This window comes from Xenia sp. Carnegie-2017, unplaced genomic scaffold (genome assembly GCF_021976095.1).
Source record: "Xenia sp. Carnegie-2017 unplaced genomic scaffold, XeniaSp_v1 HiC_scaffold_6, whole genome shotgun sequence".
In the NCBI taxonomy this organism is placed as follows: domain Eukaryota; kingdom Metazoa; phylum Cnidaria; class Anthozoa; order Malacalcyonacea; family Xeniidae; genus Xenia; species Xenia sp. Carnegie-2017.
Window position 1 is genome coordinate 6,818,861 of NW_025813526.1, and position 17,320 is coordinate 6,836,180.

Sequence of the window (17,320 nt, forward strand, 5' to 3'; positions counted from 1 at the left end):
AAACATCAGTTGCGTGACTGATTTAACATACCCTAGATACGCCCCCGGCAGGATCCTACGGGCATCGTGTCTGCAAAAATATTTTTTTCCTATATAGATGATTTGGCAATATCTAGCGCAAATACGAAGCCACTGTCAACCAAGGGAATTACAAAATTGCGACAATGCACAAGAGCAAAACATCATTTTGACGTCATTTTGATTGTTATGATTTACCATTTTCCATATTACGATACAATACTTTTGTTGAAGTCATATTATAAAGATGCATTTGAAAATTAGGTCATTTGTGGGTCTGAACCAAGTTTTTCACACGAAATAATGGTCATTGGTATTCAGAATGGCTTATACGGTTATGAATGCATTGGAGAAGCTATATGAAGATATTAATTTATTTTACTCCCGCCAAGTATAGTAAGAAAGGCACTTTCGAAAAACAACAAGTTTAATAACTAGGGAGATGGGGCATATTCTATATTCATAGTTTTTAATCAGTGTTCATCTCTAACCACAATTGATTTCAATAAAAACTACTAAAGTAAAACTTGTCTACATAATTATTGCCCATCCCTCCGAACTATTGATCTTGCTAAATAGATAATCCAAATCCTAGTCCTTAACTAGTTTTAACCTTATTCTTTGGCCTACTTCTAAACTCTTGTCCTAACGTCACTCTTTGCCATAATCGAATTGACGTGGGGGTTTGGTCTAGTTTTCGTGCATGCATGCTACTCACATCTCTGCTGTGACTGTTTTTCTGAAGTATTTTTTCACATTGACCAGAACTGTTTGCAGCAGAAAAGATTTTGTTTTCGGAAGCTTGTCTATCAAGCTCTTAAATCGATAGCATTCCAAATCAAAACGTTATTGATCCCCATTTTTATTTAATATGCACGAACATGTTGTCCTGTCATAAAATGTCAAATTCCAGGTCTAGTTATAGATTACATTTTTTCGTTTGTCACAAAATTGCAAGATAAAGGACGATCTTCAAAGTCTAACAATGAATAAGTCCGAAAAGTGTTATTTGTATTTTTGAGCAGGCATCCTTATTATGCAGGCTATTTTTACATAAATGATGACACACATGTAAACTGGTGGACATTTCTCAATCTTGATAAGAACAACTTGGTTTTGAAGGTAGGCTAGAGTAATGAAAATACGAGTCATGAATTTGGCCATAGTCCTCTCTCCACTGTATTGTTGGGGTGGAAACACTCGGCTATTCCTTGTGAAGAAACATACGAAGTAATTACATAGTTTTAAAACCACAGTTCAATCACAATATAACGAAATTAGTACAGACCCAAGATGGGTTAGGAAATGGTAATGGAAATTGTATTGTGCTCTAGGATTTTCAGATTAGTTTATGATCCAGGAAGGTTGAGCGAACAATTTCAGAGAGTTTCTTCTATCTTTCACAAAAGACGTGTTTTTCTCGAAACAGCTGTGCCAACAATGTTCACTTTCCTTGAGGTAAAAAATTTTTGGAATTGCCTTATGGTACATAACTACCTGAAAAATATGGTTACTCAAACTTTGCCAATGGAAAGATAATGAGGGAAAATTATAATTTCTACCTTTACTACATGCATCCTGTAAAATTTCACGACGAAACTAGCAAAGAAAATTTGAAGAAAATCGTGATTCCTTATTCAAAATTATTGCTCACATGTTAAAACTACAAACTATTTATTATCGTCTGTTTACATCAGTAGCGTCACACTAATACCAATGGATAACTATAAATAATTTTAGATTAGTTTCTTTTTTTTAATATAAAATACCATTCATAACAATTTCGCGAATAAATTTTTTCTGTTAATAAGTACTTTAATAAAAATATTGTGTCAAATCTAGCATCATTGTATGCAATCCAAACAGAATTTCTTTGTTCTAGCGTAAACTGAACTAATTATGATGTTACATCATCATTATCACAATCAAACACAAATTGACGATAACCACAGCAATCAGGGGGATCAATTGATAAGTCAGTAATATAATCCATATCGGGTAGAAAATACTCAAAATTTTTGTAAAAAGGAATTTTATTGCCTTTTGGACATATATTCTGAACAACAGAGTAGAATGGTATTATTAAATTACTTTCATCAGTTTTGGTTTCCAAATTAAAAAAAAAATATGTTATGGTATGCTTATACTTAATAAAGTCTAAAGATTTGATGTGGTATTTATGTTCTTTGTCTAAATATTTTCTACAATGAGCACAATATATTTTTTGACAATCATGAAAAACAACCTTACTTTTTTAACAACGAAAAATCTTGGAACAATTTTATTACATGTATTACAAAAAAAAATTTTGACATAGGCTGACCTTAATACTGTTCTTATTTTTAAACAATTTATTAAACAGATGTTTTTTAAAAATATCTGCAGATTCAAAAATTATATTACATTCTGTGCGTTGAATATAAAAAATTGCTTCTTTCTTTGATTGCTTCTTTATTTAGCTTCTTTATAGATTGTTTAATTTCTCTACAGTAACTATTTGATCAACTGATTTATTTAATTTTTCTTTAATTTAGATAGTTTATCGTCATTATTTATATTCATTTTCAAATGTAGATATAATCTTTGCACTTTGCTGGACAATTTAAGCCAGACTCGAACCCATGACCTCTGAGGTGCCGGTAAAGTGCTCTGACCAACTGAGCTAAGGAGTCACAGAGTGGTGAGCAGGTCAATTTTGTTTGGTTGATGTTTTCTCGTAAAATGAATGTCATATGAAAAAATGTTTTATGCATTGCGGTTTCTTTCATATGACATTCTTTCATATGACAATCGTTTCACGAGAAAACTTGAGCACAACAAAATTGGAATCTCGTTGAGTCACCTCAATTTGTCAGGTTCATGAGACAATTGCTTAAATTGTCCAGCAATATGCGAAGATCATATCTACATTTAATTTTAAACACCGCACTGCGTAAAATATTCTTTCATATACATTTTTCCAATTAGTACAACAACAGCAAAACAACAATTCTTAATTTGACTTCGTAAGTTGTCAAACTTAATTTTTAAGATACTATTTCTGCTTCAAAATCGGAAAATTTGTTTTACCACCACCACTACTTTCATCATCAGGCTTTAAGTTATAAATAGGCTTTTTGTTTTGTTTTCCCGAAATAGTCTTTTTCTAAATATGATTATCTCCTTTTTATATTGATTTGGAACAATCATAATACATACAATAAATACCCAATCATTATTAAAAATCTCTGAAATATTACTTAGTAAATTATGTTCAAAAGAATCTAATAATCTCTGTATAATGAATACCCATAAAGATAACAAAGCTGTCGAAAAAGGTGTTAACAGAGTTTTTTTTAATTAAAATACAACTGAATCATTCTCAGAATTTACAGATAATTTGGCTATATTAAACAAATAGTGTAATATATTAAGAATTGTTTAAAACAAACTGGTAAATTGTTAAAATGGTTTTTTGTTATAAAAATTTGATATAGGTGAACACTTTGAAAAGCAGTCAGTCACCAACAACATACATATCAGTCAATGGAGAGGATTTGTTGACGATATCTTTGCTATCGTCGAAAAAGACAAAACAGAACATTCTAAACACACTAAACAACACCACACAGAACATAACCTTCACCATGGACAAAGAACAGAGCAAACAACTTACCTTCCTAGATATTCTACTTACCAGATCACATGACAGCACATTGAAGACACAAGTATTCCTCAAAAATACACACAGACCAAATACTCAACTTTAATAGCAATCACCCAACACAACACAAAATTAGTTGCATACGAACTCTCTTTAACAGGATTAAAACACACTGAATTACAGAAGAAGCCAAAAAGAATGAACGCAACTACTTATACTCTACATTCATAAACAACAATTACCTACGAAACTTAATCCACAAAGTATTAAACAAACTACACAACAAACCACAAACCGAAAAACCTAAGGAAGATACATACGAACCAGTAAAAATAGTGACATCACCATATATAAACGGAACATAAGAAATGACATCAAGACTACTTCTACCATTCAAAATAAACATCGCTCACAAACCAACACACAAACTCAAATCATACTTCACTAAACATAAAGACCAAACAACTACATTTGACACAACCAACGTCATCTACAACATACCTTGTAAAGATTGCCTTAAACAGTACATAGGACAAACATCTAAGAAATTGAAACAAGACTCACTGAACACAAGAATGCCATCAAATGACGCTACCCAAAATCACTACCATCAGAACATACCTAGGATACCAACCACACATTTAACTGGACAAAAACACAACTTCTTGGACGCGCACAGACAAAACACGCACGAGAATTCAAAGAGGCATTGTACAGCAAAGACAACAACATATTAAACAGACATATTGGCATTACTATCATCTATTCACAACTAAAAACAAAACCAAAACAACAAACTAATAACACAACGATTAAAATAAAGCACTCGAATTTCATGAACGCAATCCATACACTCGAAACCACGACAATGCATTTTATAGCATCCATTTATATCAACTCAACTACTAACCATACAATCAGACGCTCCAAACGCCTACAAAATCTTTGTAAATAATATATTCTTAATTCTGACGAAGAATCAAACCACTGAGTTGAAAGATTAAAAAAAGAAAATGCCTACATATAAATACAGACAATCCCTAATATTATCATAATATGCCTAAGTTACCAATCTTTAAATATCTATATTTATATATATGCTAGCACAATTGTAATACTTCATTATTTATTCTTTATTTTAAAGTAAAAATAAAGAAATGTATAAAATAAAAAGAAAAATAAAGAAAAAGAATTAAAAGAAGAAAATAGAATAAGTCTCAAACGTGAGAAGTTGCTGGAATAGCAGGTTTGACATTAAAAGGACTCAATTCAGCTATAACCAATGGAGTAATTAAGAATAAGGATTTAAAAAACTCTCAAAGAAAATGAAATTTGTAAGAGAAAAAAAAGAAAAACTATTGTATTTAAGGATAAATGAATATATCAAAAAGAGGTAGTGAATATTTAAGGACAATGATGAATAAATATAGGATAAATAGAAAATTTGTATTTAACTCCTCCATTATTTATCATTACAAGTTAAAAAAATAAACTATATCTATCAAATTATTTTTTGTAAATAAGATATCATTATAATTTGAACCATGAAAATTAGGGTCTTTTTTAAATATTAAACCAAAATCTTCTAATGTTCGATGTACACGTGTTAGTACTAAAATAATTGTTTTTCTTGTTTTGCATTTTTCAACTATTAAAAATTGAAAATCATGTAGCGATACATTACAATATTTACATGACAATATGTGACGTGCACAAGTAATATATATTTCATTTTCTATCAGAAATCTATAAATTACGTCTTTATTTACATTAATTATGTTAATTCTAATACTTGTATCGTAAAATTCTTTATATGATATATTAATTGATAAATAATTACCCTATTAAAAAAATATCTATATAAACCCCCACACCTTAAACCTAAGTGAAAAATACTTTTTTTTCAACGTGAACATCGTGCAAGTAAAATTTAAAATGATCATGTAAAACGGTTTCCTTTACCATTTGTAAAATTAAAATCACTAGATGTACAACAAATATCTTCATTAAATAATAATAACCTTTTATTTTGCATACAATTTTTCCCCTTCCCCCAATAAGAAGAATTTTAATAATTTCTAACAACGTATAATACCCAATGTCCCAAACAACTTTTCAATAAAATCTAATTTTTTAATAAGTTTTGTTTTTCAAATAATAATGAGAAAAATTTGACTGTTCTCAATCTTTTGCAGTTGGTTTAATTTTCATCAATTTCATTTTGGATGGAGTTCTTTTTTATTTCAACAAATGGTTGAATACAAAATGCAATGGATATAGTAAAAGATGACCAGGATAAATGTTTTATTTATATATTGTATAGTTAGACTTTATGTCAACTCTAGGTTAAAATTGACTATAGTAAAAATTACAAACCATCACTAATAAAAAAATAAATTAAATATTACTAATTTGTTTTTCTTCGTTTCACAGCTTTTTGCCACTTATCATTTTTCATTTCTTGCCTTTCTTTTTATTTAAATCAGTTATTCCATTATCATATTCCTTTTCAGTATTATTATCCTCATTTTTTTGAGTTTACACTTCAAATGAGTTTACACTTTATCGAATAATCCATCGGTATTTAATGAATCACAATCCGTTTTTCCAATTTTAAGTTTTAGTAGGGCTTTATCTTCCATTCGATAACAATCTTCCATGGACGTACATTTTCCACGAATAAAATGTAAAAAGTCGGCTTCGATATAATCCAGCATTAATCTTGCCAATGTTAACTAGAATTTTATATAACAATTATATTTTCACAGTTCTGAAATTTACTATCGCAGAGATTTTTAAATATTTTCATAACTCTAGTTTTTTCAAAATAAGTCATAATTTTTCATATCAAAAAATAAGCAGTAATTATAAATTGGTTTCTGGTTTTTATTTTTTTACTAACTTACCCACAATAGTATGTTTTTTCATTTTAAGAATAAAAATATTTAATACTTTATTCAGATCTTTCATTTCTTTGAAGTTCTTTTCACGTCGTTTACCTTTGAAAATAAATTTTTTTTGCAGCCATTTTAAAATTACTTTAGGTAATTGATACACGTCTTTACAATAACACTTCATAATGTATTCCAATTCTCAACACAAACTTTCATCATATTGATATCATTTGATCATCTATAAATTTTTTCCATTAATAAACTTACAATTAATAGAAAAAAAATACTTTAAATGTAATTTACTCGAACATTTGTAAAACATTCAAGGTACTGAGAGATTGTTAGTTTTGAGACAAACAACTTTCTAATATAATTAAAATTTACTTTTTTAGAAAAATACAATTAGTATTAACCTATTACATGTATACGTTTTTCCTTAACAGTATTTGGAAACAAATAGCGAGTTTTTCCAACAAGATTGTCAACAAATTTAACCAACAAACAAACTTTACCGGAGCTAGAGAAACTTTGATGCAATTGTGATATTTAAAATTTACTTTGTAAATAAAAGGCAAATAGTATTCAATTCCTACCTGTATATGTTTTCCTCATTAGTGTCTGGAAACAAATAGCGTGTTTTTCCAATAAAATTACAGACGATTTTCAACAAAAAAACTTTAGCAGAGATAGAGAAACATTAAAGCAATTGTAATACTTACACGTTCTTAAATACTCTCGTTACAACAAATCGCCTTTTGTTATGGTTTCACCTTGAACGTTCGTATCTAAATCTCAATATAGTGCATCTTTTTTGTTACTTGCCCTTGAACATTCGAACTTGACCATTTTGATAGTAATTTGATTAAAATCAACTTTTTACCCTAAATATATGTGTCTCATACAGTCTGATACTGACTTCAATACTAAATGTGAATTGTATTATAACAAATATCGCAACTTTTATTGTACAGAATCACAACTAAACTCAAAACCGAACTGTATATATTCGAGACATTATATTTGCTGACTAATAATAACTAAAAACAAAATTCGCTTGCTGTCATCATAGCTTTTGAACAATTATCTTTAATACCTGTGTCAGGTACAATCTGAAACTGACTTCATAAAATGGAAAATATGGGATTTGTATCAAAACATAGCTGAAATATTTCTTTCACCAGTTTGATATATTTAGTAGTCATTGCTGTTTGTGCTTGTGTTTATGTTGTAGAATCACAGCTAAATTCAAAACAGAATGGTAGAAATTTAAGAAATCATATTTGCACACCAATAATTACTCAAACAAAATACGCTTTTTTTACCGTATCTATTAAAAAATATAACCACGGTTGGTGCTATCTAAAGCTGGCTTTAATAAAATACAAAAAACATGTTTTTTTTGCAAAACTTACCTGTAAATTTTTTTTCTCACTGTATTGATATATAATACAGAATGCCGTTGGTGTCATTACAAAAAACACGTTTAGTAAGTATCTAAAACAGGTAAACGCAAAAAATGTATGGTTATATGGTCACAGGACTCTATTTTGGCATATTTCAATCTATAAATTCAAGTATTTATTTCATTTGACCCAGTGGCAAGCAGACTCTTATCGCAAAAACAGTGAAAAGTAAGCAGTGAAAAGCCGTGAAAATGGTAAATGTCAAAGGCTGGGAATTGCAATAGAAAGGAAAAGCAGCAAAAATAAAAGAAAAAAGAATAGAGAAGCAAAAATATATAATAAAATATCAAAAGACGTATGAGAAGAAATAATAAATATGATTGAACTTGAAGCCATTGAATTTGAAAAGAAGACAAATTAAAGGCAAAAACAAAAAAAATTGAACTTAAATTGCTTGAAGAAAAGAAACAACAATAACAAGCAGAATAAATGAGAAAAAAGAATAGTGAAATAAAAAAATGTATTAACTATGTTCGTTATAATTTCTTATCTTGTGATATTAATGTTAGCGAAGATGAGAGACGAATACACTTTGAATGTTTTAATAAAATATTTGATGAATTGTATTAAAAGTCATATTATTCAAACAAATATTTCACTTTAATAAATAGTTAATAAAATATATCAGACATCAATTTAATAAGAAAATTATTTCCATTTATCTTCAGAAGCATTTATTTCATCTGTCATCGTTTTGATATCACACTCTGAGACAGATTGACCTAAATAATAATTTTAAAGTTTATCCAAAGTAGCTTGTGCTAAAATTATTTTTACTTCAGGTTTTTCTTTTTTTTCACAATCTATTAATAAATGCCTTAATTAATCGAATTCATCTTCAAAAGCTTAAAAATATTTTCAATCTGCCAATTGTTTTGCTTCATTTTGATTTTCCGTCTCTTTAAATTCTTCATATTCAGTTTGCAAATAAAATAGTTTTTGTATAAGTCCAGCATTTTGGTTTGAGTTTTTAATGTTTGGCGTTTACATCTTCATCATCACACATATAAAAAGAATTTTGTTGGCGCCAATTTAATGTAATTGGACTTGAATTTTTTGATGTGTTTGGAATTTAATTTCCTAATGTGTTTAGAGTTCATTTTTCTGATTCAAATATACAACATTAAACGAGCTTAACACTGTATGATACGTGAAATGTTTAATGCATACGATTTTAAACAAATCGTATGGGACATCTCGTTTTCTTGATATTTAATATAATACAGAAGTTTGTATAATAAAAAATGGTGAAATATTTCGCAATTATTCCAAAGACATTATCAGAATAATAGTTAACAATGCAGGCTACGAAACTTTCATATAATTATTTACAAGCGGAAATAAAAGTTATGTAGTTAAACAACTATAACACTAAACAATCATGCAGTGTACTTAATTAAAATAGAGGTTTTCTTACAAGCTTTAAGTCCACTATTAAGTTGTAGCATATTGCATTTTATCAAAAGCGCTTCTAAGATGAAAATTTCATTAGGATTATTATTAATGCAGCGATATAAGATTTAGGTGTTACTTGGAATCAAATTACAAGGATTGATTGCACGCCTGTGAGACAGGGGTCTGAGACAACGTCAGGAAGTGAGAAAAGGTTTGACTATGTAGTTGGCGTCTGGACAAATGACTAAATGCTGTGAGATAGCACTAGAATTATTGTAATTAATGGCATGTTGTGTTAGTTTTGTGCGTAGGTTTCATTTAATTTTGCTTATGTATGTATGACCACAACCTGAACATTTCGATTCATAAACATTGTCGGCTTAAGAAGTTCAGGAATTTTGTCCTTTCGGGCACATAGAATTATACTTACATTTTGCTTATATTTTTGGAAAATTGAGAAATGAAATCAATTAAGGATATAAATACATATTTGTTTTGAATGTCGTTTTTAATATTTTTATTATTGTTGTGAATTCAATTTGAAAACACAAAAAATATATATATTAAAATTAAGTAAAAATAAATAAAAATCAAAATTTAAAAACTAATTGTTATTGATTTTACCTTAAAAAATTATCTACATTGATCCAGTAACAATTTCTAATTTCCTATAATGAATGGTGTAGTAATTAAGAAAGAAAAAATGAGTAGGGAAAATATGATATGGAAAATGTCTTCATTTGAAGAAAATATGTAAGAATTGATAAAGATAAAAAAATTAACTAAGAAAAAAATTATTGAGAACATTGACATTTTAAAAATAGCTGGATGAAATAAATGATAAAGAAAATTTTCATACTGATGATGGAAATGATTATGATGATGACGACGATGATGATGATGATGATGATGATGATTATGATGATGATGATGATAGCGATGATGACGTGAAAGAAGTATTATAAATGAACAGGTTTTAAAAATAATTGTTCAATTTTATGAGTTTTCAAAACAAAAGTAAAGTAAAAAAAAAGTAAAATATATTAAATAATTTGGATTCTCTTTTAAAAAATATTTTAAATAAAAAAATCATTTTACATGAAGGAATAAATCCCTATTATAAAAAATTGTTAGTTACAAGTTTAAAACAAAAAAATTGTGATGATATAAAACTTTTATTTTGTTAAGATTACCAAACAGAATATTTATAAAAGATGCTCATTACGTAATTATTAAAAATGTTAAAGGATAGTGTTCATAAATTTGGTATTGTTGACGCAAGTCAAATAAATAAACTAATAGCAGAATTGAAGGGAAAACGTAAAAAAGATGACTTGATTAATGATATAATACAAACGCAAAAAAACATAAAGTAATAATAGCGTATAATATATAGAAAAATGGAAAAAAGAGGAATTTAATTAATGTTTCAGGAAAGTGGATAATTTTAGTAGGGCTATAGCTAAGTTTTTATTTTCATTCAAAATCTGACGAAAATAAGCAGCAAATTCATTTTCTGTTTATTGTGCACTTCTATTTAACTCTTTCTCTTATCCATTCGTGGTATAATTCAATCTGTAAATGAATCCGGTGTGTTTCAACACTCCGTTTTGGCCTTCCACGCTTAGGAACGACGCTAATTCAAATCAGAACTTTACTTATCAAAAATTACGTAAAAGTTCTATTTTAAAATTTTAGTCAACACAAGCCGCCGTTTTTGCAATCCAGAAAATAGTCGTCACGCCGTGATGAAAACACGATGCATCTTGGTTGACATCAGTGAACTCTACAACAACTGGAACGCAAACTTGGGCTCCATCCTCGCACCATGCATGATCACCGCCATTGAGGGTACGGAGGCAAAATACATCACTTGAAAATTGACGGATTTTTAAAAACAAATGGTGGTCTTCGAGATAGCTTAATGTCTAAAAACCTTAAACAATGTTTCTTCTTTGTCATAAAGCAAGTTTGAACGAAATTTGTACATGTTTAAGCTTCTTTTTAGAAGGATGACAAGCGAAAGTTGTTTTGGCACGTGAAAACATGCCTTATAACTTGAACACAAAACTGACATGCTGGTTTTTTTTAATTAAAAGGATGTAAAACACACTTTTATATCCTTACGATATTGTTTGAAATTTTTAAAATAAGCTGCCAAGGCAAAAAACGCTGTTTGTCAGCAATTTTTGTGTTTTCAAGCAAAATTAGCTTGCCCCAATAATTTTTGAAAGTGTAGAGCGTAAACAAAAAGAAAAACACTTTGCAAAATAATTCAAAACGTTATCTAAAAATATTTTCAGTTCGTTTAAAAAAAAATGTTATGCTACATTATTGTGTTATTATTAATTGCACCTTTAAATATTCAAAAAGGGTCACTACTCACTTAAAAAATCAAAAAGACAATTGACACTCCATATTCATAATTTTTGGAACCATTGAGTAAACATTGTAAAATAATACAAGTATGAAAAAGATTATTAGTCTAATATTATAGAATCATCTTATATTTTCACAAATATGACCAAATATTTTAAAAACACATCCTAAAATTTAGTATATTACATCTTACAAGAAAAATCTAATTTAACAATCAATATTATATACTATGAAATTTTGATTTATGAGATAGCTTTGCTTGCTTTATAAATATTTTAAAACCCAGATTCAAACCATTGAGGATGACGGGTGCTTTTTAGCATTTATGTATAGCAGGTTATATTAGCAATACTTGTCATGATGCACACTTGGCTATTTTAATTATAAGCATGAACTTTCTTATAAAATGCTCAATACACAAATATGGACTCATGTCAAATCTTCCACCAGTTCTTAAGAAGTGGGAGAAGTAAATGACAAGAACCAACAATAACCCACAGTTCAAAATTTATAATCATCGATTTAACACAGTACAGTAAAAACATGAAATTCTTACAAAGCAAGTCTAACTTTAAAAGCAATAAAATTGTTATGAAACATGTTATGATAATTTAATTGTGTGTATTTTGAACAGCATTTAAATATACAGACTATCTGTTATCATTTTTATCTTAATTTTTTTGTCTTTCGACGACAAATAAGAAATTCATAATTCGAAGCAAGTTCTTACTCTTATGTTTTATATAATACAGCGTTACTTATACAAAACATGTCTTGGAACGTCGATAAAACATCTTAACACAATAATAACCAAATTTTGTGACGGTTTTTAAAAAATAAAGCATTTAAGCATTCTATTTTCAAGTTACCAGTTTTTGCAAAACAATCAGTCACGCAAATGAAACAGTTTACGAGAGATGCACGCAAAGCGGCAAATCAGCTTCTGAGTGGCTTCAGACAAGTCTAGGCTTGTGAATATTGAGTGAGCCTTCTAGTTGTAGCATAAGAGTTCATTGGTTGACACATATTTTCAATAGATAAATTTTATTGCAAAAACTTAATTTTCGTAGGTTGGTTGCACAAGCTATCTATTGGATAACTTGCTATCCAGGGTATAGCCTTATCCATTGTATAGCAAGTTTTTTTAAGCTTTTAAAAAGCCTTTCAAAAAGCAAAAGTATAAGATTCGAATTGAACAATTGCTGAAATAAAATATTTTTTTTGAAGATTACGAAATTCCTTTGTCAAAAGAAAAGTATAAGCACCTCTTTTGCAAGTTTCAAGATTTTTCCCATGCAATTGATAACCTTATCCAGGCTTCGTTAAACCAGACCATCTATGTTATGCTTAAACCGGTTAATACCGCTATTAAAATTGCTGTGAGTGTTTTCAAGCAGCAAAAAAGAAGGGAGAGAGGGTGCTCTGTGTTAAGAAAGAAGCTGTTATTCAAATTTGTTAACGTAAGACTTACACTATATTTTTACTTTAAAATGAGTATTACCATCTATACTACTCCATTTTTGTTTATCACATAACAAAGAGTAACTTCTGCACTCAAATGAAAGAATAGACTTGGAAGACATTATTGTTTAAGGTCAAGCTAATTTTCTCAATTTTTTGCTATGTCTTTTTATAGTATAACGACACTTTCCTTAATGAAAAGCAAGTCCAACAATATGGTTGTTGATGACCTCTATCAAAGCAACATTGTATATATGTTGTTGCAGAAGAGAACGTTTTGTGCAATATATCAACAAAAAGGCTAAGTAATGCTCAGGTTGCTTTTTTGGCCACATATTATGCATACAATGTAGAATATAGTGAAAGCAAAATATATATCTTTTGTGAAAAGTTGAGGTGGAGTGTTATCAAATGTGTTCAACAAATGACGCATGCTCATGGCTGTATAGATTATGTTTTATTCCAATTCTCTTTTGTGAAGTTTAATTTGGATACAACTACAATTATAAATCTAGTAAATCACCATTAAAAAATAACAACGTGAAGTTTTACGTACAATAACATTATTTTCTAAGCATTTTGATAAAAATATGTTCTGCAAAATAAAATTTACTTCTACTTGTGTCCATTATGAAGTTGGTACCAACTCAGCACTCGCAATTGCAGTCAAATTTTTTAAATAAAGTTGTTTTTGCTGAATTTTCAGCTAAATTATATGACGTATTTCGTGAATTAGGATTCAGTGTACCGATTGCTCAAAAATTAACGTTTTAAACATAAACAAAAGCGCGCAATGCCTCGTGGCTGACACACATTCTTTAACCGCGCTCTTACCATGCCCAAAAGTTTAGACCAAACTTCAATAGCAGCAGGTTTTCGTCATTAAGGCTTGAGCGTGTTATAAATTTCTTTCCAATGTTGCAAACAATTCGCCATCAGTCTTTGCGTGTGTGAATTAATGTACACATGTTGTCATAGTCTACACAATATAATGCCTAATTGCAAGCTTGTAGCAAAAACTCTCTTTCAATATCAAACAATCATCCAATGCTCTTGCTTGAAGCTTGAGTGTCTGCACATATGATAAGTTTGCTATAGTATTAGCTGAATTTATCGAAGCATGTCTAAATGACTAATAAACTAGCACATCATTGCGAGTGATATTTCTATGCATATGCTTAGACGGCTCATAGTGAAAATATCATGTTTGTCATGACGTAAAAGCGCACGCCACCTTTGCCCGACCTTGTTCAACGTCGACATTGACTACGAAAAAAGCGGTAGTTTTTACAAAATATAATAGTGAAATAATCGGAGCAAATTTATGATGTTATTTTTATCTATTATGTTTGGGAAGTTAAATGTTTCATTTATGTACGATATGAATTTAGTTTGTTTTCTTTCACAATTAGTTATTAAAAATTTCTTCATTGAATTATCCGGAAAAAGTGTATTTTGTTTACACTCAATCGTTTATTTTGGCTACAATAGACAATGTCGATCACGAGTAAGCAAAATTCAGTGTTTTCCTCTGTGTCAAAGAATAAAAGCGTCTTATATATCAGAAATGTCTTAAAAAAATCATAGATAACTGTCGGATTGTAATTAAAGCTTGAAATTGAAGCTTTGATTATTGCTACTCAATCCGCCTATTAGAGACCTTTAACTAAATGAAGCCTAAATGAAGCAGCTATCTCAAGCGCAGATTTAGATATCCGGATGCTGTAAATAAACATGGCGGATCTCGTCATCTGCCACTGAGATTCACCGGAAATGACTGCCTTTTATAAAAATTTCACAATTTTTCACTCCCCCTTTAGAAAGGAGCGAGAAAAAAAGTGCTTGTATATTTGGAATTAAGCATAGACTATTATGACGAAAATCAAGGTAAAAACATAAAATTGACTTCAGGGAGTCCATTGTGGTTGCAGGTTTTTGGCTTCAAGGAGGGATGCTATCGATGAAGGAACTCCCTCTCAGTCACAAATAAACTAAGATGTGCGTTCTAAGAGCACTCGAGAAAGTCTGCCATCCAGCAGAACGTAAACAAGGCAAGTCATGTATACCAAAAAGAACACCTTGGTACATCTCTACGGTTCACGAGAAAAAGTTGGCTTGTTGGTTATCATTAATTTTTTACTTCTTTTCCTGGCATTGGGTGATGGCCTTTTTTGCTCAAGTTGTGCGATCAGTACTTGTTGCTCTAGGAAAATAACCTATAAATCTTTGAACAATTACAGCTTCACTTATTGTATATGATTTTTTGTAATTATATTTCATAAAAAATTTCATGAACACTCGAGTTTGATTACGTTTGACAAATATAAACAATCAAGACTTTTTATAAATCACTAAGCTCAATATTTGTAATGTTATGAACCGCAGCTGCATGAAATACCATTACGTGTAAAGTTGTTGCACATTTTGATTTTTTGGCCTTTTTTTGCATGTTTTTCTTCCATTATTTTGCTTAGTTATTGTTTTCATAAGAAGGAGGGGGTAGAGGTTATAAATTTAAAGTCTTCATAATTTCGAAAACGCTTTTAAGCCTCTAGAATAAAAATTTACAACATATGTTTAATTCATTTAGTTTCATTGCCTTACTGTAATATATTCACCATACTATAATGCATATGCACTTCATCATTCTTGTATGCACAAAAAACCAGTTGTGAATACTGAGGAAAAAAATCGAGTGCTCACTACATTTGAAATTTATTATTGAGGTGAAAGCTGTATTAACCATTTTAATTGTACACTTACATTCCAATTGTAGGTGAAACAAAACAAAGAGAAAGAAATTTAGAAGTATCAGAAACATAATTTTGTATAAACAGCATTCAAATATAAATCATTTTGCAAGCATAAGAATTTTCATGTTTATTTACATTTTACCTATTTCATATTTCATTGACACCAACTGTCATCACATCTATTCGACGATCATCTCTAATAACCGTGTCTGGTACAATCTTATACAAAGTATTATATAAAGTGTTAGATGAATTATTATATATAATGTTTACAAATAGTTATATAATTGAATTTTAAGTCGTTTTTCTAAAAAAAATACTTGAATGTGTTGTTTAAATTAGTTTCTTTGTTGAGTTCTTTTAATTGATCAAGTAATTTTTTTCTTTTTTCAAATAAGTCAATTAAAAACTCTACGTCCTTCTCATTTTCACAGATGATATTTCCTTTTATATGTGAATATAGTTGTTAACACACTTTTCTACGAAGGAATGTTTTATGCAGTGCGGTGTTTGAAATGAAATGTACATATTATCTTCGCACTTTGTTGGACAATTTAAGCAATTGTCTCATGACACTGTGTGACTTCATAGCTCAATTGGTCAGAGCACTGCACCGGCACCGCAGAGGTCATGGGTTTGAATACCGTTGAGTCACCTGATTTTTTCAGGTTCATGAGACAATTGCTTAAATTGTCAAACAAAGTGCTAAGATTATATCTACATTTCATTTCAAACACCGCACTGCATAAAACATCATACGACATTCCTTTCACGAGAAAACATAAACCCAACAAAATTGACCTGCTCACCACTGTCTGACTTCATAGCTTAGTTGGTCAGAGCACTGCACCGGCACCGCAGACGTCATGGGTATGAATTCCTTTGAGTCACCTGCATTTTGCATGTTCATGAGACAATTGCTTAGGTTGTGCAAAAAAGTGCGAAGATCATATCTACATTTCATAACACACTTTTTTTCGGTGTTTAGATATAACATATTGCAAGTGTATTCAGGATTATTAATGATTTCTTTCTTTTATTCTTAGCTTTTTCTTGGTGGGACGTCCTCTCTTTTTATACGTTCTGTAACATCTATCAGTTGTCTTTTTTCATATGCAATCGGTTGTATTCTTAGGAGGACTTGTAAAAACTTGATTGTGATGAGGAAATACATGATCTTCATTCGTAAATTACTAGGAGGACTTGTAAATACTTGATCTTGATTCATTTGTTCAGGTTGATTAAATGCAACGTCTCCCAGTTCTCTAAAAATAGTACGCAGTGTGGGGACATTGTAATTCATGAGAGAATTGT